Raw genomic sequence first — 14220 nt, 5'->3', positions numbered from 1 at the left:
AAAATCACAAATGTTGTACCCCTGAAACTCACATAATATGGTACATCAACTATATTTCAAGGTCTTTGCCTGTAATTCCCTGGAGATCCAGTGGTTGGTTAGGACTCCAAGCTTTCACTGCCAAGAACTTGGGTTCTATCCCTCCTCAGGGAACTAAGATCACACAAGCTGTGAGGCACAGCGCCAAAAAAAAAAGTCTTTGTTTTGATCATTGTACTATGATTGCTCAGTCACTTCAGTGTGTGACCAACTCTGTGCGACCCTCTGGACTGTAGCCTGCCAGGCTTCTCTGTCCATGGATTCTGCTAGGCAAGAATACTGGAGTGGGTTGCCATGCCCCCTAGCCGATCTTCCCAACCCAGGGATTAACCCGTGGCATCTCCTGCATTTTCTTCATCAAAGGTGGATTCTTCACTGCTGAGCCACCGGGGAAGCCCCTGCTATGATTAAATATACTTAAATATATATTTAAATTTGGGAAAGCTGGGTAGGGAGTCTCTGGGAATTCCTTGCACTGTTTTTTGTCGTTGTTTAGTCAGTCAGTCGTGTCCCACTCTCTGGGACCCCATGAACTGCAGCACACCAGACTTCCCTATCCTTCACTATCTCCCAGAGCTTGCTCAAACTCATGTTCATTGAGCCAGTGATGCCATCCAACCATCTCATCCTCTGTCATACCCTTCGCCTCCTGCCTTCAATGTTTCCCAGCATCAGGATCTTTTCTAAGGAATCGGCTCTTCATATCAGGTGGCCCTAGTATTGGAGTTTCAGCTTCAGCATCAGTCCTTGCAAACACAAAATTATTTCAAACTTTTAAGTTACAAGTTTTAAAAAAATTAAGCCTCCCATTTGGTAAGCATACGTTACATTCTTGTTACTTGAAGTGTGGTTCACAGACCAGCAGCATCAGCTACACCTGGGAACGAGGAAAGAGGTGCACGTTCCAGACTGCTAGGTGACAGGAAGCAGGTGCAACAATGCAGGCAACTTCTATGGTGGCTTGTCTCGGGTGCCAGGGCTTCCCCGGTGGCTTAGATGGTAAAGAACCCGCCTGCAGTATGGGAGAACTGGGTTTGATCCCTGGGTCGGGAAGATCCCTGGAGAAGGGCATGGCAACCCACTCCAATACTGTTGCCTGGAAAATCGCCATGGACAGAGGAACCTGGCAGGCTACAGTCCATGGGGTCGCAGAGCTGGACACAACTGAGCAACTAAGCATAGCACAGCTTGGGCGCCAAGTACAAAAAGTAGATCTCCACCCACCCACCAGAATCTGAAGTTAATTCCCAGGCCTTAATGGGCTCAACACCACCTTACTCTCGCGAGACTGCCTCTCTCCAAGTCAACGGCTGCGCAAGTGGGAAGAGCCGGAGGAACACACAGTCAGCGGACCGCGGAGGCGTGAGGGGCAGCCGACGGGCCGGTCCACTCGCAGGCCACCTGACAGTCACGCCCTCTCCGTGACCTCCTCGCATGCACTTGGACAGCACCCTGGGTTCGCGGAGGCTGTCCGGGGCTCTGATGCGTGGAGATCTTCGGATCCTCGTGGAGACCCCACCATCCCAGACAGGACAGGACACTGCCGTCTGTTCCAGCCCCAGCCTTCCCTTCCGGTATCTCTGGTCACCCTCATCCAGGCCCTGCAGCACCTTGGGGTGGTGGCGTGAAAGATGGTCTCCAGAAGGGACTTTCATTCAGGCTCACCAAAGCTGGTCTTCAGAGTCCATCGGTAAATTCCATCTCTTCTCATTTTCTTTCACCTTATCTGCATGCCCTCCTGGTAGCCCAGGCTGCAGGCCTTTCTCTCGAGCCAGTAGAATCAACCACACTGTCAGGTAAGGGCTCAGAGGGACCTGAGTGACCAGCCCACTTGGCAATCTCAGTGGAGGCAGCCTGTGGCAGTGGCAGCCCCAGGACCTTGGCACATGCTCAAGTGCAGAGCAGGGACGAGGGGCTCCTGGGGTGAGGGCCAGCCATTGGAAGGCCCTCCAGGCCTCTTAGGTCTCACCACACATTTGTCTTTACTCAGGGCCAAAGTCGGGGGGCTCCTCAGGTGGCTCGGTGGTAAAGAATCCGCCAACCTGTGCAGGAGAGGCGGTCGGGTCTCTGGGTGGGGAAGATCCCCTAGAGGAGGAAATGGCAACCCAGCCTAGTATTCTTGCCTGGAAAACCATGGATTCTTGCCATGGACAGAGGAGCCTGGCGGGCTTCAGCCTGTGGGGCTGCAAAAAGCAGAGCACAACTGAGTGGCTGAGCACACAGGCAAGGCCAACCTCGGGGGAACACTGCCACTGCAGACCAGGAACATCATCACTGCAGAAAGCGGGGAGGAGGCAGCGCTTACAGCCTCACCCAGTCCCGGGGACCATCGGGAGCGCCTGGAGATAAGCCACTGGAACGTCTGAGCCTCATGACAGTTAATCGTTCAAAGGCTGGCGTGCAAAGGTCTTCCAGGACTCCTTTATCTCAGGCCCCGCTGTGAGTGAGAGAGAAAGAGAGAGAGAGAGTGTGTGTGTGTGTGTGTGTGTGTGTGTGTGCGCGCGCACGCACACTCATGAGAAAGAGACCTTGAGATTGCTGCTGCTGCTAAGTCGCATCAGTCATGTCCGACTCTGTGTGACCCCATAGACGGCAGCCCACCAGGCTCCTCTGTCCGTGGGATTCTCCAGGCAAGAACACTGGAGTGGGTTGCCGTTTTCCTTCTCCAATTGAGATTGAGAATGACATAAAGATAGAAACGTCCTTAAGAATCCATCCAAATCTGCTGTGTGAAGTCAGAGCCACCTGACTCCACTGGCACAGAGGCTTTCACGCCTGTCTCCCTCCCCTCCCCAGCTTGGTTCTCATGAAACATCATCTTCCAGAAACGAGGCTCCTAAAGGAGAGGGCTGGGCTTGGGGTGGGATTGGGGGCTGGGGTGGGGTGTCTGAATTGTCAGAGAGGTTTAAAAAAAACAGATTTATGTGTTTATTTCTGGCTGCTCTGGGTCTTTGTTGCTGCCCGCAGGCTGTCTTAGCTGCAGTGAGCAGTGGCTACTCTTCAGTCGTGGTGCCCCGGCTTCTCGGTGCTGCCCAGTGTGGGCTCTGGCGGGGGTGGAGAGCGTTCAGTTCTTGTAGCTTAGCTACCCCAAGGCATGTGAAATCTTTCTGGAGCAGGGATCCAACCCGTATCCCCTGCATTGGCAGGCAGAGTCTTAACCACCAGACTGCCAGGGAGATCCTCAGAGAGGGTTTTAGAGCTACTTTTGGAGAAGAACTACTGCTACAGTTCTTACGCTCCTTTGACTAAGAATCATAGTGGGTAATTCTCACAGGTCTTGGGCAGGACACAGGAAGATGCATTTTAAAAAAAGTTTTTTATTGAGGACTTCCCTGGGGTCTAGTGGTTAATATTCCGTGCTTCCAATCCAGGGGGTGCAAATTCCATCACTAGTCGGGAAACTAAGATCCCACAAGCCAGTAGGGGCCTGGCCAGAATTGAAGTGTAATTGATTTACAATGTGTTACATTTCTGCTATACAACAAAGTGATTCAGTTACACATACAGATTTTTTTCATATTCTCTTCCGTTACGGTTTATCACAGGATATTGAATATAGTTCCCTTTGCTATATAGTAGGACCTTGTTTCGGAGAAGGCAATGGCACCCCACTCCAGTAATCTTGCCTGGAAAATCCCATGGACCGAGGAGCCTGGTTGGCTGCAGTCCATGGGGCCACTAAGAGTCAGACACAACTGAGCGACTTCCCTTTCACTTTTCACTCCCCTGCATTGGAGAAGGAAATGGCAACCCACTCCAGTGTTCTTGCCTGGAGAATCCCAGAGACGGGGGAGCCTGGTGGGCTGCAGTCTATGGGGTCGCACAGAGTCGGACATGACTGAAGCGACTTAGCAGCAGCAGCAGCAGCAGCAGCAGCAGGACCTTGTTTACTCATCCTATGTGATATAGCTTACATCTGCTAAGCCCAAACTCCTAGTTCTTCCCTCCCCCAGCCCACCTCAGCCTTGGCAACCTCAAGTCTGGTCTCTGTCTGTGAGTCTATTTCTATTTTATAAATAAGTTCCCTTGTATCATATTTTAGATTCCACATATAAGTGATCTCATATGATACTTATCTTCTCTATCTAACTTACTTCACTTAAATTATGATAATCTCATGTTGCTGCAAATGGCCTTGTCCATTCTTTTTTTATGGCTGAATAGTATCCCATTGTCTATATGTACCACATCTTCTTTATCCATTCATCAGTTGATGGACACTTCCATGTCCTGGCTATCGTAAATAGTGCTGCAATGGACATTGGGGTGCAGGTATCTTTTCGAATTAGAGTTTTGTCCAGGTATATGGAAGTTGCATTTTTAGTAAATATTCCTAGGCAATTCAGATGAGGGAGGTCTAAAGAGAAGGGCTCTGTAGCAATGCTTCTTTTACATGCATTCCTAGGAAATTAGTTCATATGCATGTTCTGATTCAGAGGGTCTGGGTGGAAGATGCATTTCCAAAAATCTCTGAGGATATGCAAATATTCCCAGCCTCAAGGCCCACTCAGGGTAGCAGGGCTGCACGGTTTGCAGTCTCGGTCAGTTGTACCCCCGACTCGTATGTTCTCTGTTACAATGTGCTTTGCTCTGTTCTAAGCTTTCTGAGTTTTCAGAACTACAGCCGGATCTAGGAAAGCTACAGTAGTAATTTTGTGTAGTCTTCTCCCTGTTAAAAAATAAATAAAATGTGTGATTGCTTGAGCTTAGATAAAATTGTGTTAGACACCAAACAGAATGCAGTCTTGCCAGTCAGCTCAGAATGAGTCTATTTTGGAAAGGCACATAAAATTCAATAGAAAGTCTGCTGGGACCAGGTGTCTTCCGGTCTTTGGAGACGAAATTGCTAATTCAGGCTCCAGCTGCAAACATTTTTTTTTTCCTCAATTTTTCTTTCCCTCATGGGAAAAAGACTTTTTGGTTCAATGACAGCAGAGCTCCACAACCCATTCAGAAAGAACTTCAAGCGTTCTCCAGAGTATTATCTGCTGAACTATGTGCCTCCCAAAGGCTCTGGGGGGCGGGGTGCGGTTCACCTGCACTGTGCCCATGGTCATGGGACAGATGACGCTGTGGCCTTGCATGATCATGCAGAATCAGACTTTCAGAAAGGCCGCAAGAGGCCCCTGAGATTCTTTAGTTGTTAAGGTTGTTGGAGATGTTCCTCCTATTTAAAAATTTTTTAAATTGTGGGAAACATATACATAACGAAACTTAGCAATTTACTTTTTAAAATTATTTATTTAGTTGTTTATTCTTGGCCATGCTGGGCTTTTGTTGCTGCTCAGACTTTTTTTTCTCCAGTTGCGGTGCACGGGCTTCTCATCGCAGTGGCTTCTCTTGTTGCGGATCGCCGGCCCTAGGGCACAGCAGCTGTAGCACACAGCTTAGTTGCTCCACGGATGTAGGATCTTCCCAGATCAGGGATCGAACCCGTGTCTCCTGCATTGGCAAGCAGATTCTTTACCACTAAGCCACCAGGGAAGCCCCAGATTAACTATATTTTAAGCAGGTCATTCAGTATTATGAAGTACATTCACATTATTGCATAATCATCACCACTCTCCAGCTCCAGAACTTGTTCATCACCCTAAACTGAAGCTCTGTGCCAACCAAACAAGAACTCCCTTCCCCTCCCCCTAGCCCCTGCTAACCACTCTGCTACTCTCCATCTCTGAATTTTACTACCTAGGTACCTCCTAGGTCTCTGTCAGCGCAGACTGTCATAACAAATGACCACAGACTGGATGGCTTATACGACAGACATTGATTTTCTCATGGCTCTGGAGGCTGGAAGTCTGAGATCAGGGTGTCAGGATGGTTCTAGTGAGGGCTCTCTTCCTGGCGTGTGGACGGCCACCTTCTCACTCTGTCCACACCTGGCAAGAGAGTGGGAGAAGAAAGAGAAAGAGAAGGGGGACTTCCCTGGTGGTCCAGTGGCTAAGACTCAATACTACCAATTCAGGTGGCCCAGGTTTGATCCCTGGTCAGGGAACTAGATCCCACATGTGGCAGCTAAGAGTTGGCATGCCACCACTGCAAGATCTGCATGCTCCAATGCCCACTGTTGTTCGAGCTGAGCGTAAACCATAATGCTCCGTCACAGGTTTGCTTGATACTGAAGACTTCCCTGTGACTTCTGCAGATTCAGGGGAGAGTGTGTTTTATGGTCACCCAGGCCCACAGAATTGTCCACCTCACCAGTATCTCATTTTCTCTGGCATATACTATGTCATTAAGCATTTGACTTAGCAAAAAGCTACTTAGTCCAGAAAGAAATTGTGATACTTATCTAGAAGCCAAAGAGAATTCCTTTCTGTCTGATTCACTAACTATTAAATAAATATTTATTCTCTACCTCTATTCCTCCTAACAGGGGGCCAGCAAGCAATAAACATTTCTCAGCTCCTTATTACACCCCCGTGAAAAAAAGTCACCATATGACTATGTTGCCCCAGAGACCCACACTATCTGACTATACTGCCCCAACTTCCTTCCCTCATTCATAGACCCCTGATCTCCTCTACCCCTACTCTAGACAGTGTCCTGGGAGATTTCATGTAACTATCCCTTCTAACAGGCTAGCCTCAGGGCTTCAACTATTTTTGAAGTTGAGGCTCAGTTTCATGTTGTAAAGCCTTGGTGACACTCATCAAGGCAGTATGAGAAGGCTCAAAAGAGTACTAAGTAAATCCATAGCAATTTCAAGGCCATCATGAGTACTGTACATCAAAGTCTCATCATATCTGTAAAATATCCACAGTCATCACACACCTCAGAAGTATGAGGTTGCATAGAACTGTTTCCTGTCCTGACTGATGGAAACACATTGCACATGTTTGGTTTCCAACCTCAGCTGTATCCTCAGCACAACTCAGCATCCTGCTTCCTATTCTGCTCAGCTCCCTCCTCCTCCAGCTTCTTGACTCTCCAAAAGGCTCATAACCCTCTCTGCATCTGCTCTCTCAGCTAGAACTTTGTTCTCATTCACAGAGAAAATGAAGTCTCCAACTTCAGTCCATCCCTCTAAAGCTATTACATCAGCTGAAACTGGCTGATTTCCTATTAAACTAAGTCAGAGGAATAGGAGGGTGGATGCAGGGCGGGGCACTCTGACTGATTACAATGTGCCTTAATTACTTTATCTTGGAATTAGTGTGGTTATAATTAGGAGTCAAACAGGGCTTCCCAGGTGGCACTAGTGATAAAGAACCTACACAAGAGAGGTGAGTTCAGTCCCTGGGTCTGAAAAATTGCCTGGAGGAGGAAATGGCAACCCACTCCAGTATTCTTGTTTGGGAAATCCCACGGACAGAGGAGCCTGGGGGCTACAGTCCATGGGGCTGCAGCGAGTCGGACACAGCTGAGCTTCTAATCACACAGGAGTCGAACATTCTTTGTGTCAAGTCTCATAGACCCACACAAAGCTGCATCCCTTTGATTATTCTTTTGCTGTCACATCTCTGTCTCTCTGACCACAGCCAGGAGAGAGTCTTAACTTTTAAGGGCTCATGGGATTAGATTGAGTTCACTGAGATAATCCAATTTAATCTCCCGTTTTAAGGTCCTTAACCTTAATCACATCAGCAAAATCTCTTTATCCATATTGATTTTGTTCAGTTGCTCAGTCCTGTCTGACTCTTTGCATCCCCATGGACTACAGCATGCCAGACTTCCCTGTCCTTTACTATCTCCCAGAGTTTGCTCAAACTCATGTCCATTGAATCAGTGATGCCATCCAACCATCTCGTCTTCTATCATCCCCTTCTCCTCCTGCCCTCAGTCTTTCCCAGCATTAGAGTCTTTTCCAGTGAGTCAGGTCTTTGCATCAGGTGGCCAAAGTATTGGAGCTTCAGCTTCAGCATCAGTCCTTCCAGTAAATATTCAGGGTTGACTTCCTTGCTGTCCAAGGGACTCTCAAGAGTCTTTTCGAGCACCAGCGGTCTGAAAGCATCAATTCTTCGGGGCTCAGCCTTCTTTATAGTCCAGCTGTGACATCCATACATGACTACTGGAAAAACCTTAGCTTGGCCTATGTGGACCTTTGTTGGCAAAGTAATGTGTCTGATTTTTAATATGCTGTCTAGGTTTGTCATAGCTTTTCTTCCAAGGAGCAAGCGTCTTTTAATTTCATGGCTACAGTCATAGTCCGCAGTAATTTTGGATCCCAGGAAAATAAAGTCTGTCACTGTTTCCATTTTTTCCCTGTCCATTTTTATCCATATAAGGGAACATATTCACAGGCTCTGGGGATTAGTACCAGGACATCTTTGAAGGGTCATGATTCTGCCTATCATGCATGATATATTTTAAATGTTCAATAACTGACTTTCTTACTATAATTGTTTATAAGTGTGCGAGTATAACACAGTGGGTCCAGTTCACTAGTGTGAACTGTTGTGTCAGTAACCATTTGTTAAACCCGGATAGAGCTAAAGCCAAGAGGACTTGTTCCATCTATTCAAGTTGTCCTTCCAGAAGTAAAATCTAAAAATCTATGCACTGTAAGAAACATAGAGAAGCCCTCAAATGTCTGAAGATAAAGAAAAGTACTTGGGCATTTAATCAAGATGTTTAAATGGCTAAATTGGTCCATTTTAACTGAATGGTCAACTTTTTTTTTCAGCTCTGTGTAGAGATGAGTGAGGGCCTCGGTGGTAAAGAATCCGCCTGCCAATACAGGAGACATGGGTTTGATCCCTGGGTCGGAAAGATCCCTTGGAGAAGGAAATGGCAACCCACTCCAGTATTCTTGCCTGGGAAATCCCATGGACAGAGGAACCTGGGAGGCTACAGTCTGTGGAATGGCAAAGAGGAAGACACAACTCAGGGACTAAACAACAACAACAGAGATGGGCAGTGACTTTAAATGAATACAGTTTCACATTGAAGCTATTGGTTTTCCCCAGTGTCCTTCCAAGTCAAAAGGAGAAAGTCATTCTGAAAGACACCTTTTTCCTCAGACTTAACATGCATGATTGGACAACTTTGGAACTCAGCATAACCTGCAGATACATCTGCTCATCTGAAGAACTTGAAGTGATTCCTACAAAGCAGTAGTCCACAGGCAAGGCAGAGTGTACACTGCTGCTGCTGCTAAGTCGCTTCAGTCGTGTCCGACTCTGTGCGACCCCATAGACGGCAGCCCACCAGGCTCCCCCGTCCCTGGGATTCTCCAGGCAAGAACACTGGAGTGGGTTGCCATTTCCTTCTCCAATGAAGGAAGGTGAAAAGTTAAAGTGAAATCACTCAGTCGTGTCCGACTCTTGGTGACCCCATGGACTGCAGCCTACCAGGGTCCTCCATCAATGGAATTTTCCAGGCAAGAGTACTGGAGTGGGGTGCCATTGCCTTCTCCAGAGTGTGCACAGTGGTCCTAAAACTGGACCCAGGGAGGCGCACTTAGTTTACTGTGTGTGATTCCTTTTCTTGATCACATTGGTTTAGAACTAAACCCCAGCTCAAATCTCAGATCTCTTTTTTTTTTTTTGGTGCTGCAGTGGGTCTTTGTTGCAGCACTTGGATCTTCAAACTTTGTTGTGGCGTGTAAGATCTAGTTCCCTGACCAGACATTGAACCGAGCCCCCTCCATTAGGAGTGTGGGATCTTAGCCACCTGACCACAGAGGAGTCCCCACATCTTGCTGAGAAAATTTTGAGCTAAGGAGACTCAAACCACTTAATAAAAAAAAGTCTCATAAGTGTTTTTCCAACTCTACTGGCAGCCTCCAGTGACTAAGGAATGTGTTTTCCGTCACTTTGGGTGTCATCACCAAATAACTCTATGTGAGGACAAATTTTGACAATCTCTTCAGATGGTGTCTTTTGACTAAGATTTGTTGAACAAAAATCACTTTCATCACTTTTGTTAGGAACTGTCAAAAGAGTAAATTCTGTGTAATCACCTCTCAAATGATGAATGCACGTGAATTAGAATTCTTGGTGCAAGTTTACATCAAAATGGAAACATTCTCATGAGTGTAGATCCTCATATTTTTTTTTAAGCTATGCAAAATTGAGCTGAATATCTTTATTTCTTCACTGATCTTAAACACTTTTCTTCTCATTGGAGAACATTTTGACAAACGGATTAAATATATTTCTCCTTACATTACATGGCTTATTTTTTTTTTTATGGCAAGTGATGCTAGTTTTTTACTCGTATGTGGTAGTCACATACAATTTTCTTTTAAAATACATTTACATTAGTAGACATCAGTCAAATTAAAGAAAATATGTACATTGAAATTTAGGAAACACTGACAAAAGGTGTTTACCCAAGTGCCTGCAATAATAAACACACAACAAAAGGTAGCTACTATTTTTTAAGCATTCTGACTTATTGTTTAGTTAAATTATTGTGAAATTATATGGTTATATTATTTCATAGACAATTTAAAATCAACTCAACAAATAGATACTGCCAGGCCATGGGAATTCAAAGATGAAAATGAAGGAAGTAGTGCCTGCTTTCAAGAGGCTGTCATTTTAGTGGAAAGAGAGATACTAAGCAACCAGTAATGGCACAGTGTTTTATTTCTGGGGCTTCCTCAGTGACCCAGTGGTTAAGATTCTGCCTTTCAAAGGGGGTGCAGGTTCAGTCCTTGGTCAGAGAACTAAGATTCCACTTGCCTTGCTGTGCAGGCCCCCCCAAAAAAAAGACCCTTCAAAAAATAAAAAGGACCCATGCTCTATTTCTTATTACAGACCTACGTACTGTGAAAGGAAAGTGCAATGCAGTCAGTAGTGGCAAGAGAACTCTCTAAATCAGAGCCAGGAGGCCATCAAGATAATGTGACTTATGCACGTCTCAACCTGGATGGATGACCTTTTGACCTAATGAAATCATCCAGAACATCTGCTAGAAACTTCTACAGTCTTTAAACTTATCAGACACTCACCCTAGAAAAATAGCTTGTGACAGCCTATCCACTTATCAGCCCCCCTGCACCCTAAAACAATCTGTGGTTCCTTCAGTTCAGTTCAGTCGCTCAGTCATGTCCGACTCCCCACGACCCCATGAATCGCAGCACGCCAGGCCTCCCTGACCATCACCAACTCCCGGAGTTCACTCAGACTCACGTCCATCGAGTCAGTGATGCCATCCAACCATCTCATCCTCTGTCGTCCCCTTCTCCTCCTGCCCCCAATCCCTCCCAGCATCAGAGTCTTTTCCAATGAGTCAACTCTTCTCATGAAGTGGCCAAAGTACTGGAGTTTCAGCTTTAGCATCATTCCTTCCAAAGAAATCCCAGGGCTGATCTCCTTCAGAATGGACTGGTTGGATCTCCTTGCAGTCCAAGGGACTCTCAAGCGTCTTCTCCAAAACCACAACTCAAAAGCATCAATTCTTCAGCGCTCAGCTTTCTTCACAGTCCAACTCTCACATCCATACATGACCACAGGAAAAACCATAGTCTTGACTAGATGGACCTTTGTTGGCAAAGTAATGTCTCTGCTTTTGAATATGCTATCTAGGTTGGTCATAACTTTTCTTCCGAAGAGTAAGCGTCTTTTAATTTCACGGCTGCAGTCACCATCTGCAGTGATTTTGGAGCCCCCAAAAATAAAGTCTGACACTGTTTCCACTGTCTCCCCATCTATTTGCCATGAAGTGATGGGACCAGATGCCATGATCTTCGTTTTCTGAAAGTTGAGCTTTAAGCCAACTTTTTCACTCTCCTCTTTCACCTTCATCAAGAGGATTTTTAGTTCCTCTTCACTTTCTGCCATAAGGGTGGTGTCATCTGCGTATCTGAGGTTATTGATATTTCTCCCGGAAATCTTGATTCCAGCTTGTGCTTCTTCCAGCCCAGTGTTTCTCATGATGTACTCTGCATAGAAGTTAAATAAGCAGGGTGACAATATACAGCCTTGACGTACTCCTTTTCCTTTTTGAAACCAGTCTGTTGTTCCATGTCCAGTTCTAACTGTTGCTTCCTGACCTGCATACAAATTTCTCAAGAGGCAGGTCAGGTGGTCTGGTATTCCCATCTCTTGAAGAATTTTCCACAGTTTATTGTGATCCACACAGTCAAAGGCTTTGGCATAGTCAATAAAGCAGAAATGGATGTTTTTCTGGAACTCTCTTGCTTTTTCCATGATCCAGCGGATGTTGGCAATTTGGTCTCTGGTTCCTCTGCTTTTTCTAAAACCAGCTTGAACATCAAGAAGTTCACGGTTCACGTATTGCTGAAGCTTGGCTTGGAGAATTTTGAGCATTACTTTACTAGTGTGTGAGATGAGTGCGATTGTGCGGTAGTTTGAGCATTCTTTGGCATTGCCTTTCTTTGGGATTGGAATGAAAACTGACCTTTTCCAGTCCTGTGACCACTGCTGAGTTTTCCAAATTTGCTGGCATATTGAGTGCAGCACTTTCACAGCATCATCTTTCAGGATTTGAAATAACTTCACTGGAATTCCATCACCTCCACTAGCTTTGTTTGTAGTGATGCTTTCTAAGGCCCACTTGACTTCACATTCCAGGATGTCTGGCTCTAGGTGAGTGATCACACCATTGTGACAGTATATTTTCTGACTGACATCAAAGTTGATCACAATTATTGTCAGGCAACTTTGAACAACTCTGTGGCTTTTGTCTTTATAAGCCTTTGACCCTTTCTCTTCTCCAAAACATTCTTTTGGGGGTTACCCAAATCTGTCTTCTGAATTGCAATTCTTGAATCCCAAATAAACTCTTATTTGCAGCCTCTTGCATTATGTTTTTGGTTGACATTACAAAGTGCTATGGGACTTGCCCGGAGAAGACAATGGCAACCTACTCCAGTACTCTTGCCTGGAAAATCCCATGGATGGAGGAGCCTGGTAGGCTGCAGTCCATGGGGTCTCGAAGAGTCGGACACAACTGAGTGACTACACTTTCACTTTTCACTTTCTTGCATTGGAGAAGGAAATGGCAACCCACTCCAGTGTTCTTGCCTGGAGAATCCCGGGGACGGGGGAGCCTGGTAGGCTGCCATCTATGGGGTTGCACAGAGTCGGACACGACTGAAGCGACTTAGCAGGAGCAGCAGCATGGGGCTTCCCTGGTTGCTCAGACTGTAAAGAATCTGCCTGACGTGCAGGAGACCTGGGTTTGATCCCTGGGTCAGGAAGATCCCCTGGAGAAGAGGGAATGGCAACCCACTCCAGTATTCTTGCCTGGAGAATTCCATGGACAGAGGAGCCTGACAGGCTATATTAGTCCATGGGGCCCCAGAGAGTCAGACTTGACTGAGCAAGTAACACTTTCACTTTCACAGAGTGCTATAGAAAGGGACTCCTCTGATGGTTCAGTGGTTAAAACTACTCCTTTCTAGTGCAGGGCATGCGGGTTCATCCCTGATCAGGGAACTAAGAATCCGCATGTCATGTGACACGGGCCAATTAAAAAAAAAAAAGATGGACAATAACAAGTGTTGTCAGACAGCCTATGGAATGGAGAAAAATACTGCAAACTATATATCAGATAAGGGTTTAATATTAACAATATATAAGGAACTCAATAGCAAAAAAAAAGAAAAGAAAGTGCCGTAAGAGCACAGGGCAAGTGGGTCAGGAACTTTTTAAGGAGGAAAGCGATTGAGCTGAAATGTGAATGGTGAATAGAGGGAGTGAGTTTATGAACAGGAACAGAGGGAGAGGAGGCTTCGTAGGAACAAACCCTGAGGACCTGGGGTGCCAAGTTTCGATTGCCTCACTGTGGCTAGTGAGGAGCCACTGAGTGATTTTGCTCTGGGAAGAAGAGTCAGATCTGCAGGTTAGAAAGTTCATTCAGGCAGGAGCCATGTGGAGAGACCACTGGAGGGAACCAGGCTAGAGGCAGGAGTGACAGGCAGCCCATGGGAGAACTGAAACGGCCAAATCAGGGCAGGGCAAGGAGAGAATGGGCCCCTGGCCCAGTGGAAGAGCTGGCCTCGGTGAGGATGGGAGGTGCGGGGTGAGCGGAGGCCCTCTCCAGCCCTCCCCGCAAACCTTCCAGCTTTCTAGAGAATCCTGCAGTCAGTGCTGCTTTCTCTTAGTCAAACCAGAGCTGCATTCTTTGCAGCCACACGATGACACTGCCATGTAAAATAACAGGAACTGTTTGGTTTCCAAATCAAGCAACTGTTGATTGCCTTGTCTTTGGAAATCAGTATTCCATTCACCATACTGCAAATGCCTGCTAATGAATGTGACTGGA

The 14220-nt window shown here is 46.3% G+C and overlaps 2 long non-coding RNA genes across 2 annotated transcripts; one reads left to right on the top strand and one right to left on the bottom strand.

Moving 5' to 3' along the window:
• Window positions 1–1203: 1203 nt before the first annotated feature.
• LOC123329239 lies at window positions 1204–10916 on the top strand. Its single transcript, XR_006544610.1, has 2 exons — window positions 1204–1729; window positions 10746–10916. It is a non-coding gene; the product is annotated as an uncharacterized LOC123329239 (long non-coding RNA).
• LOC123329240 lies at window positions 5261–7572 on the bottom strand. The gene is made up of 2 exons (XR_006544611.1): window positions 6891–7572; window positions 5261–5481 (listed from the first exon to the last, which is right to left on the bottom strand). It is a non-coding gene; the product is annotated as an uncharacterized LOC123329240 (long non-coding RNA).
• Window positions 10917–14220: the final 3304 nt, after the last annotated feature.

The sequence above is a fragment of the Bubalus bubalis genome, chromosome 14 (genome assembly GCF_019923935.1).
Source record: "Bubalus bubalis isolate 160015118507 breed Murrah chromosome 14, NDDB_SH_1, whole genome shotgun sequence".
Taxonomy (NCBI): domain Eukaryota; kingdom Metazoa; phylum Chordata; class Mammalia; order Artiodactyla; family Bovidae; genus Bubalus; species Bubalus bubalis.
This window is presented reverse-complemented; position numbering and strand designations above follow the sequence as displayed.